General features: G+C 39.7%; 1 protein-coding gene across 1 annotated transcript in view; it reads left to right on the forward strand.

Moving 5' to 3' along the window:
- The window catches only part of tmem51b (transmembrane protein 51b), a 41,754-nt gene that overhangs the window by 8,962 nt on the left and 15,982 nt on the right, over positions 1-16,810 (forward strand). The gene's annotated exons all lie outside the window — the stretch shown is intronic.

Raw genomic sequence — 16,810 nt, forward strand, 5'->3', positions numbered from 1 at the left:
ACAAGCTTGGAGTCCATTGTTTCAATATTGTTGTGTATTTCACCTTTTGCCCCTCCTATGTTCTGCCTTGATGGACCTGTCCCCTCTCCTATATGACACATTAGCCTCTGTTAATATCCTCCCTCTCTCTTTCATCATTGTGCCTGTCTAGTAACCACTTGTCTTAAGTTTTCGTTACACCTACGGGAATGTGGAACAAACTGCTCAGCCATGTTGTCAAAGCCAATACCCTTGCTTTGTTCAAGAAATGGCTGATTACTACTAATACGCAAACAGACTAGATGGCTTCTATATAATAGCTTCCTTTTGTTTGTAACCTTTCTTGTGTTGATTCTTTTGAAACAAAATATGGTAGATGGGCATTATTCTTTTAAATAGTTTCATGTTTTTACTCTCCTTTTCTTTTGGGAAGAACGTTTTTGTATCTGTAGAGCAGAGATAAAAAGTCGCTTAAATATGAATTACTGCATAACTCACTAATAAAAAATAATGTCTGTGTTTCCACAGCATAGCAGAAGAATCTTTTTGCCAAGACCTCGAGAATAAAAATTCCTGTTATTGGCTGAGTAGATGGTGTCTAGAAAATGTTTATTTAATACAGCTATTCTCACCTGGGCTGTGGGAGGGGAAGAGCCTTTTTGTTTTCAGAAGTGAGATTCTTCCACAAACCCAGAAATGTGTTCTGGGCTTAATAAGCTTAAATGATGAACTGCTTAATTCCTATGCTTCACCCTGCATGGAAGGCTCTTTTTACTGGATCTGGGTTAGGACTGCTTGCTTGCAAACATGAACTGGTCTAAACGTAGATAAAAATCACTTTCCCGCTGTAGGTTTTACCTGTCTAAATATGGACATTGTTCTCAACTGCCTGATGAAATTAGATAAAGGATATTGGCTATTGGTAACACTGAAGGAGTATAGATTAAGGTGGGAGGAAAAATGTTTTCTGGAAGCAGCACCTACACAAATCTCTTTTACAGGAAATGGAGAGATTGTGGTTGTGCCAGCTAAACATCCTTTGGAAAACCAACCAGCACAACAAACAAAATTGTCAGAATTGTGGGGCTTCTGTGTTATACAGGTTTTCATTAATCCATATAATCATTTGCTGTTTCAAGCAATTTTTTTATTTTGTATGGTATTGTATATTAGCTTATTGTTTATAAGACTTGGGGGGGGGGGGGGGACTCTTATTATCACTGTTAATTTATATATTTTCTTGTAGTTTTATTAGCTGAAAATAGTTCTGTAAATACTCCTGGACTTTATCATAGCATTTGTACAGCATCTGATAGTCCCACTGGCTGCTGCAGTTTGCTGAAAACGGGAGCCTCGTCTTTTAAGAGCTGTGAGTGTCTGGAAGAAAACCATGTGGTTGGACATTGTTTAACTTGTATTAATTGCTTAATCAGTCATGTTAAGAAGCTGATTGCATCAGACTTTCTAAAGGAGTGGATTAGAGGGGCCACTGACAGGAGATGCTGGATAATTAAGATATTAACATCCAATAAAAATGATGTTTTTCTTGGATAGTTGGCTTCTTTTAGTTTTAGGATAGTTTTTCTTGGATAGAGGTTTGGATAGTTCGGCTAATTAATTGTTATGCTGATAACTAGAACCTTTCACCTTTAACTTGTCATTTCTTGTGATGTCGGTATAATGGTATGGGCTGCTAGATGTTGGTTCTTTGCATTTCTGTGAAGAAATTAAGATCTGTGAGCCCTTTGTCAAGGGTCATTTACACAGCAGTCACTCTGAACAGAGGAATAAAGCTTTATTAATTACAAAGCAACTTACATTAGCACTCATTTATACAGCTGGGTGTTTCACTTAAACAGTTTGGGTGAAGTATCTTGTTGTAGGGTACAAGGAAAGTGTCATTAGACCATAAAAAAGGTTACAAATGCAAGGAATCATTTAACCCATCTGCTAATTGGTGACTATCAAGTGATCTCATTCAGCCAATTCTTGAATGAAGCCAGGTTTTGGGGGTTCAAATCTCACTTGGGATTTTAACTTGCAACCTTCTAGAACCCTAAGCCTTGTACCACACTGCTGCATGGTATCCTTTGCCTTTTCATTTAGCTAGATATGGGTGAACCAGTCTGGTATGTACTGTAGAACATTTGTAGCTTTTCTTAGCCATGTAACCTTCATTTGAGAATCCTTGGTTCGTAGTAATGGCTTTCCTTGAATTAATAATAATTATAATTAATAATTGCTTACACTTATATAGCGCTTTTCTGGACACTTCACTCAAAGCACCTCTCCACCACCAATGTGCAGCATCCACCTGGATGATGCGACGGCAGCCATAGTGAGCCAGAACGCTCTTCACACATCTCCTGGGGAGAGCAGAGTAATGAAGCCAATTCAAAGATGGGGATTATTAGGAGGCCATGATTGGTAAGGGCCAATGGGAAATTTGGCCATGACGCCAGGGTTACACCCCTTCTCTTTTCGAGAAACACCCTGGGATTTTTAATGACCACAGAGAGTCAGGACCTCGGTTTTACATCTCATCCAAAGGACAGCACCTTTTTACAGTATAGTGTCCCCATCACTATACTGGAGCATTAGGACCCACATGGACCACAGGGTTAGTGCCCCCTGCTCGCCCCACTAACACCTCTTCAGTAGCAACCTTAGTTTTTCCCAGGAGGTCTCCCATCCAGGTACTGACCAGGCTCACCCCTGCTTAGCTTCAGTGGGTTGCCAGTTGTGAGTTGCAGAGTGATATGGCTGCTGGCATAACATTAGGTATAATTGTACTGTGTGTTTTTTGAATTTGTGTCTTGGCTGATAATGCTCTAAAAGCAGCATTTTGACTAGGAAATATTAAACTGTAATTCCTTCTTGTGTGTCACAATGTGGCTAAGCACAGATTTAATTGTTGTTGTAGATAGTGTTGTGCAAAACTGTAGCTTACAGAGTTCATGTCAGTATCTTGTAAATACAACCACACAAAACTTTTCTTTTGGCAAAGATTCCTGTTAAGCAAATTTAATTATCTGTGCACTCAAGCTGGTTCCCTCTCTTAGAGGAAGAAGAGCCTCCCATGCAGTTCTCCACCCTGAAGTCAATGCTTGTAGTCTAGTCTGAATTAGAACAAATCAGTCTTTGTGTTCTGGATTTAGGAGAATATAAGAGAGGCTACCAACAAAAGATGGCAATTTGGTAGCTAATTGATCTAAGGGTCTCAATTAATCATTTCCTGAAAATAGCCAGGGTATTGACTTCCTCATAGATCTTGGATATCTTTTTCCAAACCCCCACAATCCTTTGTGTAAAAACGTGCCTGGTGTTCTAAGTTATAAATGCACTGAACTTGAACTTGAACTTGAACTTTATTGCCATATGTAACCGGTACTGGTACAATGGAATTCTTACTTACAGAAAGTCTCTCGATTGTAAAACAAGTGTAAAAAAACAAGACAAAGTGCAAACAGTGCATCAAGACAATGTACAAACAAACAATAGACAATGTGCAAGTAAACATGTAGACAGTTTGAATGTAAACAATACAGACGTGAAAACAATGACTGGAGATGTGCAATAGATAAGAAATCATAAAGAGGTAGATGGTGATCGTGTAGGTGTGGTCCGAGGGGGATGGCTAAATGTGTTCGCCAGTCTCACTGCTTGTGGATAGAAGCTATTGAAGAATCTAGTGGTAAGTGTCCGTATGCTCTTATATCTCTTGCCTGAGGGCAGTGAGATGAAGAGCTCATGCCCGGGGGTGGTGACTGTCCTCTGTGATGGCCAGAATTCTACCACGGCAGCGGTCCTCATAGAGCTGTTTAATCTCGGTGAGACCGCAGCCGATGATCTTCTGGGCCATATTGACCATTCTCTGCAGTGCCTTTCTTTCTCGCGAAGAGGTGTTGCCATACCACACGGTGATCCCGTTGGTGAGGACGCTCTTGATGGGGAAACTACTGACATGTAGTTTCCACTAGGTTTTGTTTCACTGCTGATTCTGGAGAACTTCATTCCTCTGACTTAGTCTTTCCTGTTCAAAGAATAAAAGGATTTAGTTCTTAGCCTGTCAGTCTAAGACATTCCTTTATGCCTGGGAATATATCTAGCCTCTCTTCCTTGGATTGATTCCAAAGCAGAAATATCTTTTTTTGTAATGTGTTGATTAAAATTGTACAGAGACAATGCACTTGTAAAACCTCATTTAAAATACTATATTTTTAAAATTAGAATGTTTTTTCTTGATACCCACTTGATATGTGGAATCTGACTCCTCCTGATCACCTTTGACCCCCTTGTCTTTTAACACATCACAGGCACAACAGCTTCATACCTGAGGATCAGACCTGGGAGGCCACAGGGGTCACTGAGAGCTGAGCGAACCTTAGCTGCCTAATTAGAAATTGTCTCTAAAGATTACAGTGCTTCCTGTTTGATGATCAATGCATATGCCTTTCATTCCTACAGCTTTTAACTTGAAAATAGCTCATGAGGGATCTCATGAAAAATATCCTGAAATCGTATCAGCTGTTCCTTTTGCTTGTTCATGGAATTATAGTGAGCTACTTAAACGAGGTATTCCATGCTTAAATCCATGTTGTTTTAAAATGTTATTTTTCTTCAAAGAATTCTTCAAGTTCAGTTCTAACTATTGTTTCCATAACTTAACCAGTAACTTAGGTAAAACTGACTGATGTATAGTTTAGTGATTCAGTTTTGTCCCCTTTTTAATTGATGTTACATTTTCAGTTTTCTAAATTGTAGGTATTACTTCTACCCATAGTGATAGGTCTTTATCAGGATATTTTAGCTAAGAATAATATCTCTCATTTCCTTAAGTACAACTGAGAAAATATTGCCAGACTCCAGTGATTTGTTAGTCCTAGGTCCTCCAATATCTCAGTGTCAGTTGAAATTAGTCACTACAGAGCCTCTTGGGATATTGTATTTTGCAAAAACCTGTGTGAAATGGTTATATAATTTACATAACACATTCCCTATTAATTTTTCATAATATAGTATTAATCCTTTATTATTTGGTAAACAGTATAAATTGTTTCTGTTATAGAAAAAGTGGATGAAGTACTACAATACTTTTGTCTCTTGGTGTTGTTTTCAGTTGTACCTGTAGCTCTGTGTACTGTCTTCTCTCTGTATACTATACTATATCAGAGTTCATATTCATTTCTTTTAATTTCTTCATTAAACCATAAATCGCATAGGTCAAAATGGGTGACCTTTAATCTGGTAATACAACTGTGTCTAAATTAGGGGAGCTGTAACCACAGGTTATGGCTTTGATTTCTAGTGTTGCCATTTGCTTTAATTCTCTAGTTTGCAGGTTATTTGTGATAAATAGATCTGCCCCATTATACCTATCTTGCCTTTCTTCTGATAAACATCATAGCCATCTCTCCATCCATGTTTCAGTTTTTCCTGAATGGACTTGTTTGTTTTTGATGTTTCCTTTGGCTTTATTGATCACACTTGATTTGGCCTGTTGTGATCTCCCTGCTCTACAGCTTATCCAATACACTGTTACCTGTCTGGTTCAAAAACAACCCCTTTGTAAAAGTCTGTCAAGAAGAGGGTCATTGCTTCCTGTGACACTTAATAGATGTGTTGACCTTCCATTTTAGAGAGCTGGGGATGGTGGTACTGAGAAACTTAACAATTTCTACCACCTGTAAAATCTGATCATTGATTTATAGTGATGACAGTGCTTTCTTGTTTTGCCTAAATCCTATTGTAAGTTGTGTTTTACTGACATTTAGTTCCAGGCTGTTTAGGCTACACCTTTCAACTAATTCAGCTACTTCATTCCTTTGTACAGACTCATCACTGTTTGTGATGAGCGCTATGAGTTCATCATCATCATTAGTGAACTCAAACACTCGAACATTTGACTGAATCAGAATAGATAGATACTTTATTGATCCCGTGAGGGAAATTGCAGAAATGTGAAATACAATAATTTAAGTAAAGGAGAGGTGATAGTACCCAACTCTGAGGAGCTTCTGTGCTCAGGTTAAGAGGCTTAGGCTTGAGCTTCACCACCTGCTTCCTATCAGAAAGGAAGTCCAGTAGCCAATAATGCAGAATCTGTAAATCGCGCAAATAGTGATGTAAAAGTGGCCCTTCCTGCTGTAAGCGAACGAGGAATGGGAACATGGTCTTCTAACAATATTAATCCTTTTTTGTCTTTTTGAACTCTCATATATATTTTAAACAATGCCTCACTGTCAAGAATTTGGCAGTTCAGGACATAGTGGTCATACACAAAGCAGAGGATCGAATCGGCAGATATTCAAACTATCCTTTTCCAGGGGATGTACATCCAGGCAAGAAATGGGTAATAAACGTGGGCACCAATCTTGGTACCTTTGACACATTTCTCGATGAAATTCAATATAATGTATGATCCAATATGTATAAATTGTGCATTAAACATTTCATCCCAGATATTATTTCATGCTCATCTGCATGCTGAAGTAAAAAGTAATTCGTATTGGTTGGCAAAACTGTCTCTAAGTCGATATGTTGAATTCAGTTCAATTGCGCTCTTTCAAATTAGCTGTTTAGTCAATGGTACAGACTATGGTGCAGCAGGTCCTCCAAAATAGGTCCTGCTAGAATGTCTCCTTTAGGTGTCCTTTAGGTGTGATTTACAATAAAATAACCACAGATGCAAATGATAGAGCACTTTTGCTATACTCATGAAAATATTTAAAATTAATATAGTAGCTAAATTTGCTTGGTCTAAAGCATGTTTGCAATACAATAGGGCCAGTTTTGCCTCACTGGAAGTTTTGGTGCCTTGTTTTGAATCACAGACAATTAACAGTAATATGGTGCAATGCATACATTGAAACTTTCTCTTTTGTGATGTAAATTGGTGGTTTACTTGGTAGTTTCATTTCATTAGAAATGCAGTCGTCATTGCTGATTCACTATAATCTTGAAATGTAATAAAAACATTGCCTAGCCTTTTTAAGGGATAAATTAAAAATATCTTTGAAAACTGGAGCAAAACAATGCTTTCCTGCTTTTCTGTATGTGGAGATACCATCTTACATGCTCCTGTATTTTCTCATTTTCTGTTTGGAATTTGCTGCTGTGTGTTTCTCCACATTATCTTTAGCTCTCACTCTTCCAGTGTCACCTATTAAAAAAAAAAAGCTCCATTGCTAGGCTTATCATGACTACATTGCACAAAAAAGTGCTACAAATATACAGTAAATGCAAACGTGGCCCATCCAACAGAAATGTAGCACCTTCGCTGGGTGCACCGCGAAGCAGGCTGGGAGTTGTGTCTGGGGGATGGTCTGTGGGCTCACATTAGGAAATCACTGCACGGTCTTTACAGTGCAGGTGTATAATAGTTAATTGTTTACCTCCATTATTGTCCTTTGATGTGTAAACACCCTGAACGGGGTGTATGTGTCCCATTTACCACCCTAGTGTGTGTTAACCTTTGGTTGATTCTGTTTTTGTTGCCTATTGTGTGACCCTCCTGGGTTAAGAACCCCAGAACTAGAAGGTGGGGTTGGTATTTACAATGGGAGTGATTGGAGAAGAGTACTTAGTTGTCAAGAGCATTGTGAGATTGTGAAAGCTTTTATTTTTTTCTGGCGGGTGGAAGAAGAGATCATAAATATGTGCACTGAGCTATTTAGCCTCAATGTTACTGTTAAATGATATTAGTCTGTAAACTACAAACTTTAACTCTTATTAAGATGGTGAGTATACACTATTCCTTTATTTTAAATCTGTAAATACCCAATTTCCCAAAACAGTATACAGACATATTTTCACCCCAAAGAATTTTGAGAATACCAACATCCTGGTATTGGGAAGTACCAAATGCTCTGAGTAAAACAAAGCTTCATCTTTCTGTTTCGTAGTGCTCCCTCTTTGTTCATGTGATTGCTGTGTGATATTAATTGTTAAATATCTACCTTATGTGTGATTATTGTGGGCCAAAAAAGTGAAATGTTTCTTGAATTGATGCAATGAAAGGCAAGGAAATCGATAAGAGTACCAACTAGGGTGGAGTGGTGGCTCAGTGGCTAAGGATCTGCACCTGTGGCTGAAAGGTTGCCAGTTCAAATCCCGCGGCTGCCAGAAGAATCCTACTCTGTTGGGCTCCTGAGCAAGGCCCTTAACCTGACCCCAAGCTTCTGTCCCTGTCTGTGTGTCTCATCGAGACCGAGCTGGGGTATGCAAAGAGACAAATTCCTAATGCAAGATATTGTATATGGCTAATAAAGTGATCTTATCTTAACTAAATTGGAAGTGATTAAAATAACTGAAGATGTAACCAATTTTATTGCTGGGCAAATGTTTTGATTGTTGGTCATTGTATTTTGATTTTTCACTCTATGACCTGAAAAAAACAGCCTTCCTAAAATTCTACCCTTTCTAGCATCTCCAACAGTAGAAGAGCTGCTGTTGCAGAGTCACCCGGGTGGTACTGCACTTATGTGGTGGGTGAAGATGGTCCTCATCTATATGTAAAATACTTTGACATCCATTGAAATAAAAATTCACTATAGAAATACAATTATAATTTTTAATTACTAAATTAACAAACTATCCCACTTTGTTGTTTCACATCCTTCTTTATGAAGGAAAATATTTTTATATCTGCCAGTTTAGAACCTTTGTCATTTTTCTGTAAAAGGCATGAGGAAACAGAATGTAGCTGCTTGAATTGTTTTTTGCTATTGAGATAAATGGAGATGGCATTTTAAAATTGTTTAAAAAAATATTTTCTTCACGTTACTATACATACAAATGCTTCAGTTAGGCATGTCAGATGCTACTGGATGTACGAGGACTATAAAAAAAATCTAATACACCCTTTTTCAATTGTTTCTTGTGGCATGAATCCCTGATAGTCGTCGCCAAGGTGACTTAGAAAGTCAAATTAATGTAAATGGGAGATTAGAAGCACTGAAAATTGCTAAGCTTGCCTTGTGTAAGAAACAGAAACAGAAAATGTTTTTTTACATTAGGAAACAAAATAAATGAAAGATGTTCACCCTCTGGGGTACTATTAGTCAGTGTAGGGAGGCAGGTTTAACCAGATTTAAGCTCTTCTAGAGACAGCCCTGTTAAAGTTCTGATCTAAAACAAATGATTGTGTTTAAATAGACACATTTATACACCTGTATGCAAAATCAGGTATACGAGATTGAAATATCCAAACTCACCTGTCTGAGTTTCTGCAGTTCAGAGAACCTGGAATACCGTGTAGGACAATGCGGTGTCAGAGGTCGGTATAACTTTAAGTCTGTCCTTGGCCTGCTGCCTGGGTTAATAAGCCTTTCCTAACAGCCAGAAACACTTCCATGGATATAGAGTCCAGAGACTCTTCTGGCAAATTAAGAAGGCATTTCTATGAGGAACACTAGTCCATAAGAAAAATTATGTAGTACTTTATTCAGCAGTACAGGAGTACACCTGTACGACATATTAAACTCTGGAAGGGTTTTCTTTTGCAGTTTTACATTCTCATAGGTTTTAGGGCCATCTGGTGGTTGCTTTGTCTAGTGCAAAAATTAGAAGTGCTGCCTGTCTTACATTTTGCTTGTGGTAAGAATACCCACAATAAAAATATAGCTAATACACAGGGCCCTGTTACATTTAAATGAATAGCCCTAAAACAGATCTGTAAATTCTACTAGTTCAGAGTGCTTATGCACCAAATTTCTTGCTTTTGTTTGGTTTTAATTATGTAGCTTGACTGCGGACTCTGAATAGGCAGGTTAATAAGATATTACATCTCTACGCTTCCGATAAGACACACTTGACCAACAAGATACACCTGTCAGCCATTGTCTCAATACTTTTTTAAATTAAAAACTATAAATTTGTTAGATGTAGAAGGGCAGGTTAGAATTTAATTGACCTTATTAAAAATAAAATGCTTGGAATTGTTCTTATTTGACGTTGTTCCCAAGAAAGTTTTAGAAAAAAATCCCAGTTTAGACTTCACTGTCACTGTATGCATTCGCTAACTTTTTGTTCTCAACTTGTCCCACATATCTTTTCGATTATCTGTCCACCCCTTCCGCTTGTGTACACATGGCTCTGAAAACCTTAGGGTTTTCTAGAAAGCGCTGATGTCTGAGTTCTTACTTAAGATGGCCTTTGTTTCTGAAACACAGTGGGCTAGGGTGTTGAATAGCATGAGCCAGCTTCAGGTCTACTAGGCTAGTATTATTATTAGCCAGCAGCCATATCACCCTGCAACTCACAACTGGCAACCCACTGAAGCTCAGCATGTGTGAGCCTGGTCAGTACCTGGATGGGAGACCTCCTGGAAAAAACTAAGGTTGCTGCTGGAAGAGGTGTTAGTGGGGCCAGCAGGGGGCGCTCACCCTGCAGTCCATGTGGGTCCTAATGCCCCAGTATAGTGACGGGGACACTATACTGTAAACAGGCGCCGTCCTTCAGATGAGACGTAAAACCGAGGTCCTGACTCTCTGTGGTCATTAAAAAATCCCAGGGCGTTTCTCGAAAAGAGTAGGGGTGTAACCCTGGCATCCTGGCCAAATTTCCCATTGGCCCTTACCAATCATGGCTTCCTAATAATCCCCCTCTATGAATTGGCTACATTACTCTGATAGCTGATGTGTGGTGAGCATTCTGGTGCGCTATGGCTGCCGTCGCATCATCCAGGTGGGGCTGCACACTGGTGGTGGTGGAGGGGAGTCCCCATTACCTGTTAAGCGCTTTGAGTGGAGTGTCCAGAAAAGCGCTATATAAGTGTAAGCAATTATTATTATTATGATTGATGAGCCGCGTCCACCTGTGAGCTGGTGTCTTGATGATGCCAAACTTTGTTTGTAATATAGGTGAGGGTCACCACCAATGTGTGAGTGTTAAGAAAGCAAGGAAAGCAAGATAGGCACAAGGGTGTGTCAAGAGCTGTGAATGGACAGCCTGGGAGAAGCAATGTTGAGGCGTTGGTGGCTGTGTGTTATGTGAGTTATGGGTGTGAACACTTCTTCAAACACAGCCTTGTAGCACAAGGGTGGAGGTGCTAGAGTTGTGGACAAGTACAATGCCCAGGGGCTGCCTGGTGGAGTCTGAGTGAGTTAGTAGCCATAGGTATAAGAGTAGTTCAAGTAGGTAGTTGCGTCAGCATGCGTAGGCTGCAAAGGAACAGGTTACGGGTTTATTCCATGCTGTAAAGAAAGGAAACAATGTTTCGGCCATGGAGCCTTCTTCAGGTGTGAGAAAGATAGGGTAGACGGCAAAGATAAATAGCACAGGAGAACAAAAGCTGGAAAAGTGGAGGAGGTGGGAGAGGCAGAGAGGCCACTCAGGAAGTACAAAGTGGAGAGGGGTGTGAAGTCAAAACCTGCATTAGAACAGAGAAGATCACACGAAAATAAGTCTATCATTGAGAGAAGGGGGAAGGTGTGAACCTAATTTCAGGATGAGTTTTGTTTCTGCTGTGGAAGTTGAGAAACCCTTCTTTCAGAATGGAGAAAAGAGATCAGTGTGATCATGGCCGTCTGAGGTGAAATGAGAAACTATGGGCTTGGAGAAATCTTTCATCTTCATAGCCCTAACATATTCTCTGAAGCGGTCTCCTAGTCTCCTTCCAGTTTCCCTAACGTAGATAGCTTGGCAAGAGATACAGTAAATGAGGTTGCTGGAGGTACAGGATGTCATCGGGGTGATCCGGAATTGACCTGAGGGGCCCTGAATGAGCGTGTTGCTACATATATATTTGCAGGTGATGCAGTGAGTTCTGTTGCAGGGGAAAGTGCCTGGTGGGGATGATTGCCGAGTGCGGTCAAGGGAGCTGTGAACAAGAAGTTTACGTTGATTGGGTGGTCGGCAATAAGAAATGAATGGGCAGTCGGAAAAAGGGTACCGATGGATCGTCCTGTAAAATGGAGTAGTTGTTAATGATGGTCCTGGGGATAGAAAGTGTTAGGGTGGTAGGGAAGCACCAAGAGAATGTAGTTGTGAGACCAGGAGTTCCTGACCGAATTGATAATCCTAGGGCTGTTTTTGGCCTGGGTGAGGGCCCTATGGATAACCTGGATAGGGTATCCTCTGTTGATGGGGAAAAAAAGAATGCATTTTGAGTGCTTAGTTCTGGAAATCCATTTCGTCACTGTAGAGTTGACATAGCCTGAGGAACTGTGAAAAAGGAAGATAGTTTTTGGTGTGAGTGGGATAAAAGAGCTGTACAGGAGATAGCTGTGTGAATCTGTGGGTTTGTAATAGACCGAGGTAGAGAGTCATGGATGGTTAATGGATAAATATTTTTCTAAGAACGGAAAAGTGGTAGAAGATATGTTAATTGTATATTTGAGGGATGGGTGAGACTTAGTGAATTGATGCAGGAAGTGCTCTAGCTGGTCATCAGAGCATGTAGCAGCACCAACGCAGTCATCGATGTATCGCTTGTGGAGGTCAGGGACAAAGCCAGTATAGGAACCAAAGAAGCATTCTTCTACCCAGCCGACAAAAATATTGGCATAGCTAGGTCCTATCCTGTTGCCCATGGCAACTCCATTAGGTATAAGAGTCATACATAAAGTATAAAACATAAAAAGTCTACACACCCTTATTGAAATTGCAGGTTTTTGGGATGTAAAGCCAGCAATCAAGATAAATCATGTCAGATATTTTTCCATCTTTAATGTGACGTTGCAACCAACAAAATTCAAGAGAAAAACAAATAGATCATTATTAAGAAAAATAATGGAAATTAAAAGAACCTACAACACCCTGGTTGCATAAGTGTGCACCCCCCAAAAAAAAAATCACCTTTGTCTTATTAGACATTTTCCCACATATAAGGGTGACTGAATGTATTTTTTTTTGTGCAAAATTTAGACAGGTTTGGATGTTCTGGTTTCCATCTTGCCACCCTACCCCATAACCCAGACATTTGCAGAATATGGGAGATTGTTGTCAAATGCAAGGAGTGACCAATACCTGCCAGAAATTCCTGCAGCTCCTTTAATGTTGCTGTAGGCCTCTTGGTAGCCTCTCTGATACGTTTTCTCCTTTGGAAGGTTGTCCTGTTCTTGTCAATGTCCCTGTGGTGCTGCATTTTATCCACTTATTGATGATGGTCTTCACAGTGCTCCATGGTACATCCAATGCCATTGATATTCTTTTATACCCCTCTCTTGATCGGTACCTTTCAAGAATAAGATCCCGTAGGTGTTTTGTCAGCTCCTTGCGGACCATGGCTATCCCAGTAGGATGCAACCACAAACGTTTCAAGGAAATCCTACAGGAACAGCTGATTTTTATTTGTGGTTAATCAGAATCACTTTCACTGATGGCAGGTGTATGCTACTTACCTTTTGGACATGATTTTGAATGTGATTGGTTAACTCTGAACATAGCTACAGCCCCCATTATAAAAGGGTGTGCACACTTATGCAACCAAGGTGTTGTAGGTTTTTTAATTTCAATCATTTTTCCTAATAATAATCTATTTGTTTTTCTCTTGAATTGTGTTGGTTGCAAGGTCACATTAAAGATGGAAAAATGTCTGACATGATTTATCTTGATTTTTGGCTTTACATCACAAAAACCTGCAATTTCAATAAGGGTGTGTAGATTTTTTATATCCACTGTAAAGGAGTTTCCATGAAATGAGAATCCACAGAAGGACACGAATGAGCCCTGTGAGTGTTGTCAACAGGACGGTGGTGTTGTAGAGCAGGAAGGCTCCTAGAGAGAGAATCATGATCAAGGGAAGGCTCCCTGAAAGTAGCAACCTTGGTCATGTCAGGCAACAGGTAAGGTAAAGAGTGCATTAGATTTATGTGCATGGTGAGCAGTAGAGTGCTAATATGCAATGAATAAGTTGAGGGACATTCCACAGCTACTTTCTGAAAGGGACTTATGATAAGATTGAGTGCTATAAGGACTGCTGAGCCTGGGTTACTGCAACCAAAGGGCTTAGTACTTCTACCGCTGCACTATCGAGAGCGTCCTCACCAACGGGATCACCGTGTGGTATGGCAACACCTCTTCGCGAGAAAGAAAGGCACTGCAGAGAATGGTCAATATGGCCCAGAAGATCATCGGCTGCGGTCTCACTGAGATTAAACAGCTCTATGAGGACCGCTGCCGTGGTAGAATTCTGGCCATCACAGAGGACAGTGACCACCCCGGGCATGAGCTCTTCACCCCACTGCCCTCAGGCAAGAGATATAAGAGCATACGGACACTTACCACTAGATTCTTCAATAGCTTCTATCCACGAGCAGTGAGACTGGCGAACACATTTAGCCATCCCCCTCGGACCACACCTACACCATCACCATCTACCTCATTGTAATTTATTTATTGTACGTCTCCAGTCATTGTTTACACGTCTGTATTGTTTACATTCAAACTGTCTGCATGTTTACTTGCACATTGTCTATTGTTTGTTTGTACATTGTCTTGATGCACTGTTTGCACTTTGTTTTGTTGTTTTTTACACTTGTTTTACAATTGAGAGACTTTCTGTAAGTAAGAATTCCATTGTACCAGCACCGGTTACATATGGCAATAAAGTTCAAGTCAAGTAGTAGTGTTACTAGGGCCTTGAGGGTCATGGAAAGGACCAAGGTGTAAGAAGATAAAGGCCTTGTGTGATCATACTGAAAGTGGTGTATCAGGAGTACAGGATTCCAGCCTGGGATACTGCAAGTGAAGGAATCTGAGGTCTTCAGTGTGGGGAAAGGAAATGATATTGAACACCTTGAATTTCTAAAGTTCCTTGATGAGGGGGCACACGTCAACACTCCTCTTAGAGGAGAATATGTGTAAAAGGGGGAGTTATAGTATGACTGTTCCCCAGTAGGCTGCAGTGGGCATTGGTGGATCACACCCTTCAGTGGTTGCCTCCCTGTGTGTCATCATTTGCATAAAGAGCAAGTAGTGCTGGTCCATGGTTTATCAGCACACAATATGCACTCAATTTTACTTTGAGTTACACTTTTGTTACACAGTGCTTTTTCACTGACAATTGTGAGTAACCCATATTTCAATCATGTCAAGGAAGCACCCAAGTAATTTTTATTTTATTTATTGCACACCTCCCATGTAATTACTGAACATGATGGTGGAGGATAATAAAATGTACTGAATATTATTTAGATGTTTGTTAAAAGAATGCAAATGATAAATGACACGTATAAAGAGACAAAGAGTAGTGTCCGATTTGCAGGTAAAGCCACAACTTACCAGATTTTGTAAAGTCCATTAAAACAAAGGTTTGCTCTAATAGACAAAAACCCTGGTGAGCCTGAAATTCTGCACTACGTTCATTCTTTGGTAACTCATAGTCAACTAGGGAAAATAAGGAAGTATCAATGCAATATTATGAATAGTAATTCTCTGTATGCATGTAAATGCTCCAAAGGATCACTTCCCTTGTGTAAACTGTGAGGGGAAAAAGGAGAAGTTAGAGCAAAACGTTCACCAACAGACTGTGGCAGGCATCCATCACCATGTTCCCACCTGAATCCTCCCTTGAGTGTGAATTAGGAAATTGCAACTTTCTATGTCATGCTATGGTTGCTGATGCACTCAACTCATCAAATGAGAATGATTGATTCTCTTCATTTAAGTTGCTCTAATAGACCACTTGAGCCATCACTCATTGTAACACTTGCCCATTAACCATGAAAATTTACTTTTCTAGTTTCTGAATATTCCTATCCCACTACATTTTTGTTTTTTATTGTTTTTCATGAGATTATATTTTTGACAAATTAAGCACTTTGAGCATTCCCATTTCTTTTGTATATCCTTTGTTGGAAAATCAACATCCTAGTTTGGATCGAGGGACTTAATTCTAGTAATCTGAAGTGAGAATCCAGTGTGATACATGATGTGAACACAGAAAAGTTGCAAAGGAGAGTTGACGTGTAAGTTGACGTGCACCCCATGGATGTATTTGAATAGTGTCATGGAATAATTACAGATGAAAGCACAATGAAGAGGGCATTAGTGAAACCTGTTGACCTGTAACCCAAAATGAGCTCCAGTCTAATCTATTCAGTTCAGAAGCAGGACTTCCCATAACTGGTGTCCTATCAAAATCACTACTATATATACTATTAGGAAGGAAAATGGAGTATAAGTTCTATATATACTCATTCAGTGAGAGGTCTTAGCTTGTGGGTAATGATAGAATAACAGTTATGTGCCCCCATAAAAAAGAAATGTTTTATAAAATGAATAATTGATTTTATTATTTTTAACAATTTTTAACTCATAACTTTAGAGACTCCTTTGAGTAGGATCTTAAAGTTGACTAAGTCCTCCAACTAGGTAGATGTTTTTTTTTAACTAGTAACGGTAGCCCACTGACAGCTATGACTTACACAAGTCAGGTGCCTGGACAATGAGCAACAGCCACTTCCTGATTCCCTGTTCAGACTTAGTTGCTGTCCACTAATGAAGAATGTTTCTCAAATGCTCTGCCTGCATAACCTAAACAAGCATCAGTGCCTCCCATGATAAGTGTGTCTGGCACTGCTCAACTGTATAATACAGTTTATACTGTATACAGCTGTATAAGACGAAGTGGTTGTATTCTCCTCTACTAAATTGTCTGTATTCTATATTTTTAGGTGTTTTATGAAAATATTGACATGAACTGGTAAACTAAAAAGACCTGAACTGCACATCTCTAGTGCTCACTGTGACTTGATGGACACCTGAGAGCTTTCACCATCATACTTTTGTTCTTCATTTGGGGCTACCTCAAAATGTTTCCCTCCTGTTCTGGCAAATTATAGCATTGAGCCACTTGGAGCAGTTTCTTAGAAGGGGTACAGAAATA

The sequence above is a fragment of the Lepisosteus platostomus genome, chromosome 23 (assembly GCF_059453375.1).
Source record: "Lepisosteus platostomus isolate fLepPlt1 chromosome 23, fLepPlt1.hap1, whole genome shotgun sequence".
Lineage (NCBI taxonomy): Eukaryota > Metazoa > Chordata > Actinopteri > Semionotiformes > Lepisosteidae > Lepisosteus > Lepisosteus platostomus.